The sequence below is a fragment of the Paramisgurnus dabryanus genome, chromosome 13 (assembly GCF_030506205.2).
Source record: "Paramisgurnus dabryanus chromosome 13, PD_genome_1.1, whole genome shotgun sequence".
NCBI lineage: Eukaryota > Metazoa > Chordata > Actinopteri > Cypriniformes > Cobitidae > Paramisgurnus > Paramisgurnus dabryanus.
In genome coordinates this window covers 32250193-32263921 of record NC_133349.1, presented here as the reverse complement: position 1 = coordinate 32263921, position 13729 = coordinate 32250193, and the positions used below count along the sequence as shown (strand labels likewise).

General features: G+C 42.8%; 5 non-coding genes across 5 annotated transcripts; all 5 read right to left on the bottom strand.

The window, feature by feature from the left end:
* Positions 1–429: 429 nt before the first annotated feature.
* Positions 430–545, bottom strand: LOC141280164 (U5 spliceosomal RNA). The gene has a single exon (XR_012334957.1). It is a non-coding gene; the product is annotated as a U5 spliceosomal RNA (small nuclear RNA).
* A 1545-nt stretch (positions 546–2090) lies between these two features.
* LOC141280170 (U5 spliceosomal RNA) lies at positions 2091–2206 on the bottom strand. Its single transcript, XR_012334963.1, has one exon. It is a non-coding gene; the product is annotated as a U5 spliceosomal RNA (small nuclear RNA).
* Positions 2207–4203: 1997 nt separating this feature from the next.
* LOC135728385 (U5 spliceosomal RNA) lies at positions 4204–4319 on the bottom strand. Its single transcript, XR_010525532.1, has one exon. It is a non-coding gene; the product is annotated as a U5 spliceosomal RNA (small nuclear RNA).
* A 1007-nt stretch (positions 4320–5326) lies between these two features.
* On the bottom strand, positions 5327–5398 carry trnag-ucc (transfer RNA glycine (anticodon UCC)). Its single transcript has one exon. It is a non-coding gene; the product is annotated as a tRNA-Gly (tRNA).
* Positions 5399–6967: 1569 nt separating this feature from the next.
* Positions 6968–7083, bottom strand: LOC141280092 (U5 spliceosomal RNA). The gene has a single exon (XR_012334886.1). It is a non-coding gene; the product is annotated as a U5 spliceosomal RNA (small nuclear RNA).
* Between the last annotated feature and the right edge of the window lie 6646 nt (positions 7084–13729).

Sequence of the window (13729 nt, the reverse complement as noted above, 5' to 3'; positions counted from 1 at the left end):
AAATAGACCCGAATAGCCTATAGTTATCTACAATTGTGAGCCTAAAAGCTCATGTAGTTGTCAAACAGATGTTAAAACAACAACAAAAAACATTTTATTATGATGACTTCGTGCATGCATTTCCCAGGTTCGATCCTAAGATCTACGCATGAGAGTCGAGAGCACTATCCATTCTCCCATTCTATCACATGTGTATCAATCAAACAACATGTGAGATATAATTTGTGAGCGCTCGTCTAAAACCTTGTCAAGGCTGCTTCATGTAAACACATGCAAACGACCGCTAGGTGTCACTGTGGAGGCGGTTTCAGATTGATGTTTCGAAGCCTCGAAACATACAGCACAATTGATTCAACTGTTTCAGTGTTTCACGAAGCCTCGCTCTGCCCACCACTAATGAAAGACTTTCTGCATTTGAACAAGTTACGTAGCTCTGCCATGAGCAGAGCACCCAAAAATACAATAAACTCACAATGGTCTCCCTCCTCAGAAATCTTTAGTAAAAGGCAAAAGATTTATGCGTAATAGAAGGAAAACTTGAGTTATGCCCAGCAAACCTCGACTCAGTGTGCTCCCTGTGCCACACCATCATGTTCAAAAAGGGTAATTTCTGATTCAGGTTCCAACCAGACCCTTCCACCTGGGAGGAGCAAAAGAGACAGAAATACCTTCCTGTCCAAAATAAAGACACAGGCACAGGCTACTAACATGTCGCAGTATGATCATTTGCTCAGAGGTATTGGGGAATGAAACTCTGTGCACATTACACAGAGGATGCACCGGCACAGGTTACCTCCAATCTCCATCCCATTAGGTTTTCACATACCAAAAATCAAAATAATAAAAGCCACCCCAAAAATAACAGAAGAGGAATTTTCTTCCAAGTCAGGGGAATCCTTATTAATTTCCATAGCCTCTAGAAATAAAGAAAGAATAGGCCCCAACAGAAGAACAGGGTCTAAGACCTTCAGCTTAGGAGATCATTTTCACTTCAAAACTTTTTTTTGGGGTTATGATAGTTGGTGTTAGGGCAGGGTGTAGTTTAGGGTTATTTTTTTTCGTTAAACAGTAAAAAAGCAAGGGGGAAGGGTCGGTTTAAGCTTCAGGGCAGGGTAGGATTCTCCTTTCGAAAGGACCTATCTAAGGGTTTACTGATTTTGGGGTAAGGATGTGAGTTGGCTGGGGCAGTAGAAGGGAATGTTTTTTTTAATAAAGAAGAAAATAATTTTTTAAAAATATAAACAAACACACAAAATAGACCGAAAATGGGGGAATAACCAGCAAGGCTGTCCTCACAAGTGGGAAGTATGTGTGTTGTAGGCTGCGGTCTGGATTGACAATTCGGCTTGACGGCTCAGCTTGGTCGTCTGATCCATGTTAGTATAGTGTATCTCCGCCTGTCACGCGGAAGACCGGGGTTCGATTCCCCGACGGGGACGTTTCCATTCTGTCTTGACTGCCGATTGAAATGCGAGAGGTATGGCACGAGCTAAACACTGCTGGCCGTTTTCACACCTCTTGCCGTCCCTATGTTGGAGTTACCTGGCTGTAGCGGACCCCATCCTAATAACGGCCAAAACTTTACTGATGGTTTTAATGAAGTTTTATTGAGCCTTGATACCTCCAACAGATCACCGTAAGAGCTAACAAACAAGTGGAAAATGCGTATCAGCCTTTATATTCATAAACACTTTGAGTGCATAATTGTGACAAATATAACACAGCATTTACTTGTATCTACAGTTGAAATATATGAACATACACACCTTATGCCCTTTTGGGGGGTGCTAACAAAATACAAAACTTAAAGAGCTGATGAACCGAAGTGCAGATATGCTTTTCACAACCGTGACTGCAATGTATGCTGACGCTTTTCAAAAGAAATGTCCCACGTTTATACCAAACCGGAACATCATCATATAGCTCCAATAACTCAAAATATGTCAAAATATAATTTAAATAAATTAAATTTAAAATAAAGAAAATATTTAGATGCGCCTGCTACACTGGCGCTTTTGCTTAAAGCCACCGAACACCTTGCGACAAGCAAAACCATAACGAAAGACTTTCTGCATTTGGACAAGTTACGTAACTCTGCCGTGAGCAGAGAACCCAAAAATACAATAAACTCACAATGGTCCCCCTCCACGGAAATCTTTAGTAAAAGGCAAAAGATTTAAGCGCAATTGAAGGAAAACTTGAGTTATGCCCAGCAAACCTCGACCCAGTGTGCTCCCTGTGCAACACCATCATGTTCAAAAAGGGTAATTTCTGTTTCAGGATCCAACCAGACGCTTCCACCTGGGAGGAGCAAAAGAGACAGAAATACCTTCCTGTCCAAAATAAAGACACAGGCACAGGCTACTAACATGTCGCAGTATGATCATTTGCTCAGAGGTATTGGGGAATGAAACTCTGTGCACATTACACAGAGGATGCACCGGCACAGGTTACCTCCAATCTCCATCCCATTAGGTTTTCAAATCTCAAAAATCAAAATAATAAAAGCCACCCCAAAAATAACAGAAGAGGAATTTTCTTCCAAGTCAGGGGATTCCTTATTAATTTCCATAGCCTCTAGAAATAAAGAAAGAAAAGGCCCCAACAGAAGAACAGGGTCTAAGACCTTCAGCTTAAGAGATCATTTTCACTTCAAAACGTTTTTTGGGGGTTATGATAGTTGATGTTAGGGCAGGGTGTAGTTTAGGGTTATTTTTTTTGTTAAACAGTAAAAAAGCAAGGGGGAAGGGTCGGTTTAAGCTTCAGGGCAGGGTAGGGTTTTCCTTTTTAAAGGACCTATCTAAGGGTTTACTGATATTGGGGTAAGGATGTGAGTTGGCTGGGGCAGTAGAAGGGAATGTTTTTTAAAAAAAGAAGAAAATAATTTTTTAAAAATATAAACAAACACACAAAATAAACAGAAAACGGGGGAATAAACAGCAAGGCTGTCCTCACAAGTGGGAAGTATGTGTGTTGTAGGCTGCGGTCTGGATTGACGATTCGGCTCGACGGCTCAGCCTGGTCGTCTGATCCTCGTTAATATTGTGGACAGTATCTCCGCCTGTCACACGGAAGACCGGGGTTCGATTCCCCCACGGGGAGAGCTCCTTTTTCTTTGACTCTCAAACATCTTGCACGACCCACCGTTACACGTCTAATCGGCTGAACGAATGCGTTGCTCTCCTTCTCACGATAGGGTCGAGCAAAAAGCAATGCATTGGCAGGGAATCGAACCCGGGTCAACTGCTTGGAAGGCAGCTATGCTCACCACTATACCACCAACGCAGGCAGAAGGTTGTTGCTCAACAGGACTTGTCAGAACCAACTCTTGTTTCAGAGCTGCAATGAATTGATCACGGATTCAGTCGATTCCCTTCCATGCCTCCTGCTGGTATCTGTAACTTGATAGACACAGAAACCCAAGAGTACTCTATCGACAGGGGGGTTGGCCGGCGTGACGCGCGCATGCAGACGTGAAGTCCTCGTTAGTATAGTGGACAGTATCTCCGCCTGTCACGCGGAAGACCGGGGTTCGATTCCCCGACGGGGAGGTTTCCATTCTGTCTAGACTGCCGATTGAAATGCGAGAGGTATGGTACGAGCTAAACACTACTGGCAGTTTTCACACCTCTTGCCGTCCCTATGTTGGAGTTACCCGGCTGTAGCGGACCCCATCCTAATAACGGCCAAAACTTTACTGATGGTTTTAATGAAGTTTTATTGAGCCTTGATACCTCCAACAGGTCACCGTAAGAGCTAACAAACAAGTGGAAAATGCGTATCAGCCTTTATATTCATAAACACTTTGAGTGCATAATTGTGACAAATATAACACAGCATTTACTTGTATCTACAGTTTAAATATATGAACATACACACCTTATGCCCTTTAGGGGGGTGCTAACAAAATACAAAACTTAAAGAACTGATGAACCGAAGTGCAGATATGCTTTTCACAACCGTGACTGAAATGTATGCTGACGCTTTTCAAAAGAAATGTCCCACGTTTATACCAAACCGGAACATCATCATATAGCTCCAATAACTCAAAATATGTCAAAATATAATTTAAATAAATTACATTTAAAATAAAGAAAACATTTAGATGCGCCTGCTACACCGGCACTTTTGCTTAAAGCCACCGAACACCTTGCGACAAGCAAAACCATAACGAAAGACTTTCTGCATTTGGACATGTTACGTAGCTCTGCCGTGAGCAGAGCACCCAAAAATACAATAAACTCACAATGGTCCCCCTCCACGGAAATCTTTAGTAAAAGGCGAAAGATTTATGCGTAATTGAAGGAAAACTTGAGTTATGCCCAGCAAACCTCGACCCAGTGTGCTCCCTGTGCAACACCATCATGTTCAAAAAGGGTAATTTCTGATTCAGGATCCAACCAGACGCTTCCACCTGGGAGGAGCAAAAGAGACAGAAATACCTTCCTGTCCAAAATAAAGGCACAGGCACAGGCTACTAACATGTCGCAGTATGATCATTTGCTCAGAGGTATTGGGGAATGAAACTCTGTGCACATTACACAGAGGATGCACCGGCACAGGTTACCTCCAATCTCCATCCCATTAGGTTTTCAAATCTCAAAAATCAAAATAATAAATGCCACCACAAAAATAACAGAAGAGGAATTTTCTTCCAAGTCAGGGGATTCCTTATTAATTTCCATAGCCTCTAGAAATAAAGAAAGAAAAGGCCCCAACAGAAGAACAGGGTCTAAGACCTTCAGCTTAAGAGATCATTTTCACTTCAAAACTTTTTTTGGGGGTTATGATAGTTGATGTTAGGGCAGGGTGTAGTTTAGGGTTAGTTTTTTTGTTAAACAGTAAAAAAGCAAGGGGGAAGGGTCGGTTTAAGCTTCAGGGCAGGGTAGGGTTTTCCTTTTTAAAGGACCTATCTAAGGGTTTACTGATATTGGGGTAAGGATGTGAGTTGGCTGGGGCAGTAGAAGGGAATGTTTTTTAAAAAAAGAAGAAAATAATTTTTTAAAAATATAAACAAACACACAAAATAAACCGAAAACGGGGGAATAAACAGCAAGGCTGTCCTCACAAGTGGGAAGTATGTGTGTTGTAGGCTGAGGTCTGGATTGACGATTCGGCTCGACGGCTCAGCCTGGTTGTCTGATCCTCGTTAGTATAGTGGACAGTATCTCCCCCTGTCACGCGGAAGACCGGGGTTCGATTCCCCGACGGGGAGAGCTCCTTTTTCTTTGACTCTCAAACATCTTGCACGACCCACCGTTACACGTCTAATCGGCTGAACGAATTCGTTGCTCTCCTTCTCACGATGGGGTCGGGCAAAAAGCAATGCGTTGGCCGGGAATCGAACCCTGGTCAACTGCTTGGAAGGCAGCTATGCTCACCACTATACCACCAACGCAGGCAGAAGGTCGTTGCTCAACAGGACTTGTCAGAACCAACTCTTGTTTCAGAGCTGCACTGAATTGATCACGGATTCAGTCGATTCCCTTCCATGCCTCCTGCTGGTATCTGTAACTTGATAGACACAGAAACCCAAGAGTACTCTATCGACAGGGGGGTTGGCCGGCGTGACGCGCGCATGCAGACGTGAAGTCCTCGTTAGTATAGTGGACAGTATCTCCGCCTGTCACGCGGAGGACCGGGGTTTGATTCCCCGACGGGGAGGTTTCCATTCTGTCTAGACTGCCGATTGAAATGCGAGAGGTATCGTACGAGCTAAACACTACTGGCAGTTTTCACACCTCTTGCCGTCCCTATGTTGGAGTTACCCGGCTGTAGCGGACCCCATCCTAATAACGGCCAAAACTTTACTGATGGTTTTAATGAAGTTTTATTGAGCCTTGATACCTCCAACAGATCACCGTAAGAGCTAACAAACAAGTGGAAAATGCGTATCAGCCTTTATATTCATAAACACTTTGAGTGCATAATTGTGACAAATATAACACAGCATTTACTTGTATCTACAGTTTAAATATATGAACATACACACCTTATGCCCTTTAGGGGGGTGCTAACAAAATACAAAACTTAAAGAGCTGATGAACCGAAGTGCAGATATGCTTTTCACAACCGTGACTGCAATGTATGCTGACGCTTTTCAAAAGAAATGTCCCACGTTTATACCAAACCGGAACATCATCATATTAGTGATGGTCGTTTTCGAAGCACTGCTTCATGAGGCTTCGAAACATTTACGAATCTTTTGTTTCGAATCAGTGGTTCGGAGCTTGTTTCAAACTGGCCAAAGTCACGTGATTTTAGCAAACGAGGCTTCATTACGTCATAACTGTTTCGAAACGTTTCGAAAATCCGATGGTTCACCACTAGGGGGAGTTGATCACATGACCAGTGTCTAATAAGTTTAGGTGAACTCGGGTCAGTTTTATTATGAAAGTTCATAAAACATTTATCCTTCTGACTAATAACACTGCCATGTTGTCTACTTTTTGTTTATAGACAGATTAAATGACAAAAATTTGCATAATTAAAAGGGTAGTTAGTATTATTCATTTGTTTTCTTTAAATAAAACTAAAAACACGTAATACACTTTTAACTATGTCTTAATTAAGTTAAATAATTTTTTTAACATATTTTAATAAAAATCTTGCTATTATTTTGTAAAAAAAAGTGTAAAATGTGTGGACAGATCTGCTTTTACACTGTTTTGACCAGCAGGGGTCGCCAGCGTGTGTGGGTTTCGAACTGCTTCGAAAAACTGAATCAATTTTCAAAGCAATTGGTTCAATTGATTCGAAGCTTCGAAAAGCTTCGTTTCTCCCATCACTACATCATATAGCTCCAATAACTCAAAATATGTCAAAATATAATTTAAATAAATTAAATTTAAAATAAAAAAAACATTTAGATGCGCCTGCTACACCGGCGCTTTTGCTTAAAGCCACCGAACACCTTGCGACAAGCAAAACCATAATGAAAGACTTTCTGCATTTGGACATGTTACGTAGCTCTGCCGTGAGCAGAGCACCCAAAAATACAATAAACTCACAATGGTCCCCCTCCACGGAAATCTTTAGTAAAAGGCGAAAGATTTATGCGTAATTGAAGGAAAACTTGAGTTATGCCCAGCAAACCTCGACCCAGTGTGCTCCCTGTGCAACACCATCATGTTCAAAAAGGGTAATTTCTGATTCAGGATCCAACCAGACGCTTCCACCTGGGAGGAGCAAAAGAGACAGAAATACCTTCCTGTCCAAAATAAAGGCACAGGCACAGGCTACTAACATGTCGCAGTATGATCATTTGCTCAGAGGTATTGGGGAATGAAACTCTGTGCACATTACACAGAGGATGCACCGGCACAGGTTACCTTCAATCTGCATCCCATTAGGTTTTCAAATCTCAAAAATTAAAATAATAAATGCCACCACAAAAATAACAGAAGAGGAATTTTCTTCCAAGTCAGGGGATTCCTTATTAATTTCCATAGCCTCTAGAAATAAAGAAAGAAAAGGCCCCAACAGAAGAACAGGGTCTAAGACCTTCAGCTTAAGAGATCATTTTCACTTCAAAACTTTTTTTGGGGGTTATGATAGTTGATGTTAGGGCAGGGTGTAGTTTAGGGTTAGTTTTTTTGTTAAACAGTAAAAAAGCAAGGGGGAAGGGTCGGTTTAAGCTTCAGGGCAGGGTAGGGTTTTCCTTTTTAAAGGACCTATCTAAGGGTTTACTGATATTGGGGTAAGGATGTGAGTTGGCTGGGGCAGTAGAAGGGAATGTTTTTTAAAAAAAGAAGAAAATAATTTTTTAAAAATATAAACAAACACACAAAATAAACCGAAAACGGGGGAATAAACAGCAAGGCTGTCCTCACAAGTGGGAAGTATGTGTGTTGTAGGCTGAGGTCTGGATTGACGATTCGGCTCGACGGCTCAGCCTGGTCGTCTGATCCTCGTTAGTATAGTGGACAGTATCTCCGCCTGTCACGCGGAGGCCGCCCGTGGATACCTGTAGAACGGTGACTAGCCAATCAGAAGCGAGGAAAAATTTGAGGGCGTGTCTCAGGGTGACCGCACTGAAACATCGGTTCGAATCCCAGTAAAGGTGAAAATGAAGACGTTATTATTACCTTTTGACACATTTACTCATTCATATATTTAATAATTATAAATCAGTTATCACTTTACTTTGTTTTTTTTTTGTATGAAACTTGTTTCTGAATACTTTTTACCGATGCAATGTGTTATAGAACTTTATAGTGTTTATAGTGTATAAATAACTAGTTTTCAGGACATTTTTAGATAAAACACTTTTTAATTAAATTAATATTTAAAAGAATACAATTAAATGCATGCCTATTTAATTTTATAAGACAATCATTCTACCACAACAATATAAACATGTTAAGTGCACAAAAATGTGAACAAAGGCAATTATATTGAATGAACACATACTGGAAATATCTCAAGATGACCAAAATAAATAATCAATCTATGAAATTAAGTGACAGTTTTAAGAAACAGAAACAGGCTTAATAAGGCTACACAGTACTTTTTCAGTTAAACACAGATGATCCTACTGCCCATGTGCATGTATACAGTACAGTTATAAATAGGATTGTGCGAAAAGGATTAAACTACCACAGTGGTTTCTGCATGTAACAGATATCCATAACAATGAAAATACAGAGTTATATTTTTATAATACAATAATTACAATGCATACATTCAGAAACAGGAGACATGAGGGCAGTCACTTTGAGTTGAGGGGTACCCAGAATAGGCTGCAGGGAGTCCTGAGAAAGGGAGGAGTAGGGAGGAGTAGAGTCTGTAGACTGTGCAGAGGTCACTGGGAGGAGGGATGCAGGATGACATTAGTCATAGATGAACATTACATTTGTTAAATCTGCTTTGAAATTGATTAAGTAAAATGATGTTAAATTAAGTCCTTACACTGACAGAAAACGGTTTCACGCACTGGTGTTAAAGGAGATGTGGTCTTGCTTGTAGATAATTTAACAACTCTGGAGGTACTGGCAAAGGAACCCTCACTGGATTAAAGGGAATTGGTGAAAAACAATAACACTGATCAGGAACAGACCTATCTTTACAGTTGAGTCGGCACGTGTACATGTCCATATACCAACCTCCCGTGGAGATGAAGTAGCACTGTATCAGGCCTGTCTGGTTTTGAGAGAGTTGCTGGTGGTTTATGCCTACCTAACACAGAAAAATGTAAATGTGTTAATTAATAGTAATGTAAATGCATGCAAACCCATAGAACACATGTTAAGAATCTTTATAATATTAGGGGTGTGGTATGATATGGTATGATCTACATTACATAAGTACTCTACAGCTTCATGCATCTGTAAATCATGTGCATATCAAACTTTCAAAGAATAACATGCAAAAAACAAACAAACATGCAAATCATGAACTCTGTACTTACCCTCAATGATGATATATAAATATTTTCAATGTTAGAACAATTGACACAAGAATTAGAATAGACCTGAACATGAGCTAACCAACAAACAGCAACAAATCAATGTAGAAAATATAATCCTGATTCATTTACATTTACATTTACATTTAGTCATTTAGCAGACGCTTTTGTCCAAAGCGACTTACAAGTGAGGTAAACAATAGAAGCAATTATGGCAACATAAGACAGCAATACATAAGTGCACTGGAAATAGTCTCATCAAGTCCAACACAATATACATAGCCAAGGGTATGTTAGTAGTTTTTTTTTTTTTTTTTTAGATAAAGAGGAAGGTAGATAGAGAAAGAGATAAAGAGAAGGGTAACTAAATAAAGATAGTAAATCTGTAATTAGGAAGTCAGGTAATGGTGTAAGAGATGGGTTTTTAGCCGAGTCTTAAAGACAGCTACAGTGTCAGCAGATCGTGTCACGACCGGCAGATCATTCCACAGTTGTGGGACAGTTCCTGAGAAGGTACGCGTTAGGGTTTTCTTCCCTTTTTGAGATGGTACCACAAGTCGTCGCTCGGTGGCAGAGCGCAGTGATCGAGAGGGTACATAAGGCTCTATAAGCAAGCGAAGGTAAGGGGGTGCTGACCCAGTGGTGGTTTTAAAGGCCAGGAGCAGAGCCTTAAATTTGATGCGGGCTGCTATAGGAAGCCAGTGTAACTTGACAAAGAGAGGAGTGATGTGCGCCCTCTTTGGCTCATTGAAGACCACTCTTGCCGCTGCGTTCTGAATCATCTGTAAGGGTTTGGTCGTGCAGGCTGGAAGTCCTGCCAGTAGCGCATTGCAGTAGTCCAGCCTGGACAGGACAAGAGCTTGGACCAGGACCTGCGTAGCATGCTCATCTAGGAAAGGTCTAATTTTCCTAATATTGTAGAGGATGAATCTACAAGAGCGAGCGGTGCTGGCAACATGCTCCGTGAAGCTAAGCCGATCATCAATGACCACTCCCAGGTTTTTGGCCGTCTTGGAAGGCGTGATGGTCGAGGAACCTAGCTGAATGGAAAAGTTGTGCTGAATCTTTGGTTCGGATGATATGACAAGCAGTTCTGTCTTCGCAAGGTTAAGCTGGAGATGGTGATCCTTCATCCAGAGTGAGATGTCCCTCAGGCATGCCGAGATGCGGGCAGAAACCGTAGGATCATCAGGGTGGAACGACAAGTGGAGTTGAGTGTCGTCTGCATAGCAGTGGTAGGAGAAGCCATGTTTCCGAATGACAGAGCCCAGGGATGTCATGTATATCGAAAAGAGCAGCGGTCCAAGCACAGAGCCTTGAGGGACCCTGGTATCTAGACGTTGGGGTTCGGAGACGTCACCTCTCCAGGATACCCGAAATGACCTATCTGAGAGGTACGACTTGAACCATAAAAGCGCTGTGTCAGTGACACCCATAGACATGAGAGTCGACAGGAGGATGCGGTGATTGACCGTGTCAAAAGCTGCAGATAGATCCAGTAAGATCAGCACAGATGATTTGGAGGCTGCCCTTGCCTGCCTTAGGTTCTCAATGACTGAGAGCAGCGCAGTCTCAGTGGAGTGACCACTTTTGAATCCAGACTGATTGATATCCAGGAGGTTATTTTGTGTGAAGAAAGTGGAGAGCTGGTTGAACACAATGCGTTCAAGAGTCTTGGAAATGAAGGGAAGAAGAGAAACGGGTCTGTAGTTCTCTAGCATAGCAGGATTGAGAGTGGGTTTCTTCAGCAAGGGGGTTATCCGGGTCTCTTTAAATGCTACAGGGAAGGTGCCAGTGGAAAGGGATGAATTGATAATGTGAGTGAGAGCAGGGATAACAGACGGAGAGATGGCCTGGAGGAGATGGGTGGGTATGGGATCTAGCGGGCAGGTAGTCGGATGATTAGAAGCCAAGACCTTGGAAACATCTGCTTCGGATAGGAGAGAGAAGGAGGGAAGGGAGCATGTCTCAGGGATTTGAGAATGCGCAAGAAGCGGCGGCTCGGGGAACTGACTGCTAATAGTTTTCGTTTTCTTCACAAAGAAGGAAGCAAAATCATCAGCCGTTAGGTCGGATGAAGGTGGAGGGGCAGGGGGACAAAGAAGGGTAGAGAAGGTCTTGAAGAGAGTGTGAGAGTCAGGTGAGTTGTTAATCTTTGAATGGTAGTATAGGGTCTTTGCAGAGGAGACATCCTTGGAGAAGGAGGCAAGAAGAGACTGATAGAGGCAGAGATCAGAAGGATCATTCGATCTGCGCCACTTCCTCTCTGTAGCCCTGAGTGTGGAGCGATGCTCACGGAGAACCTCAGTTAGCCAAGGAGCAGAAGGTGTGACCCGGGCCGGTCCAGATGTCAGAGGGCATAATGTGTCTAAGCAGGATGTAAGAGTGGAACAAAGTGTGTCAGTGGCATTGTCAGTATCTAACAGAGAGAGTTGGCTGGGAGCGGGCAGCGTGGAAACAATCACAGAGGATAAGCGGGAGGGAGAGAACGTGCGCAGGTTGCGCCTGAACGTGACCAATGGGGGATCGTATGTAGCGACAGGGGGAGTCAGGTCGAGGTCGAGAGTAATTAGGAAGTGATCAGATGTGTGAAGTGGGGTGACCTGGGTGTGGTAGGTGGAACAACAGCGTGTGTAGATAAGATCTAAAAGATTACCAGACCTGTGTGTTGGTGAAGTAGGGACTCGCTTGAGGTCAAACGACGCAGTCAGGGTGTTGAAGTCAGCTGCCTGTGGTTTCTCCAGGTGGATATTGAAGTCACCAAGTACTACTAAAGGAGTACCATCCTCAGGGAATGAAGACAGAAGTACGTCTAACTCCTCCAAGAAGTGTCCAAGTTGACCTGGGGGGCGATAGATAACTAAAAAATGCATTTTAGTAGGGTGGATGATAGTAACAATATGCGATTCGAAAGAGTTGCTGTCACATGAGGGGGTTTGCTGTTGGAATTTCCAGTCCTTTGGGATGAGCAGACCAGTTCCTCCACCCCTTCCTGTTGTGCAAGGACTGTGTGAGAAAGTGTAGTTGTTGGAGAGGGCAGCCGGAGTGGCCGTGTCCTCTGGTTTAATCCATGTCTCAGTAAGTGCTAAAACAGAAAGGCCAGAATGTGAGGCAATGGCAGTAATGAAATCTGCTTTGTTGACAGCAGATTGGCAGTTCCATAAGCCAATGGGAAGAGAGAGTGAGGCAATAGTGGAAGGTGGGAGAGTGCGGAGGTTATTAATATTTCTCCCACGGCGACGTGATACAACAGATTTACGAGTTGTAATGACAGTAGAGATTTGAAAGCACATAGTAAAATTATAAGAATAGGAAATGTACAAGAGAGGAAAAAGAGTGCTATATAGATAAATAGAAAAAGTTAGTACAAAAAGTGCAATACTTAAGTGCCCAGTCGGTGTCCCTGCTCGGTGGAGTCGCGCAGGTAGAGTCGATGGTCTTTACACTCTTCGGTCTTCACACGACGAGGGCTGCACGCGACCGCTGCCGCGGTGGACTGACTGTTTTTATAAGTGCTTCAAATGTGGGCTGAAACTCAGCAGGCCACGCCCGAAAACAATCAACAACACGTTAATGGCCGAAACTACTACTGTATTTACTGTAATACACTAAAGCACGCGAGGACACGCGAGAACAAACGCGGATTGCAGCACGTGAGACAAAGGTAAACAAGAGAGCGTTTCTTAGCAACGACACTGCGCTAAAACTTCACAAGTCTCAAATCAAATACACTTACACGTTTCTGTGGACTCCTGTTGATAACTGCTTCACCTGAAGACTGAACTGTTTACTGCTGTTTAAATACTCTCCTGGCGTTGGCCACGCCCGAAAACAATCAACAACACGTTAATGGCCGAAACTACTACTGTATTTACTGTAATACACTAAAGCACGCGAGGACACGCGAGAACAAACGCGGATTGCAGCACGTGAGACAAAGGTAAACAAGAGAGCGTTTCTTAGCAACGACACTGCGCTAAAACTTCACAAGTCTCAAATCAAATACACTTACACGTTTCTGTGGACTCCTGTTGATAACTGCTTCACCTGAAGACTGAACTGTTTACTGCTGTTTAAATACTCTCCTGGCGTTGGCCACGCCCGAAAACAATCAACAACACGTTAATGGCCGAAACTACTACTGTATTTACTGTAATACACTAAAGCACGCGAGGACACGTGAGAACAAACGCGGATTGCAGCACGTGAGACAAAGGTAAACAAGAGAGCGTTTCTTAGCAACGACACTGCGCTAAAACTTCACAAGTCTCAAATCAAATACACTTACACGTTTCTGTGGACTCCTGTTGATAACTGCTTCAC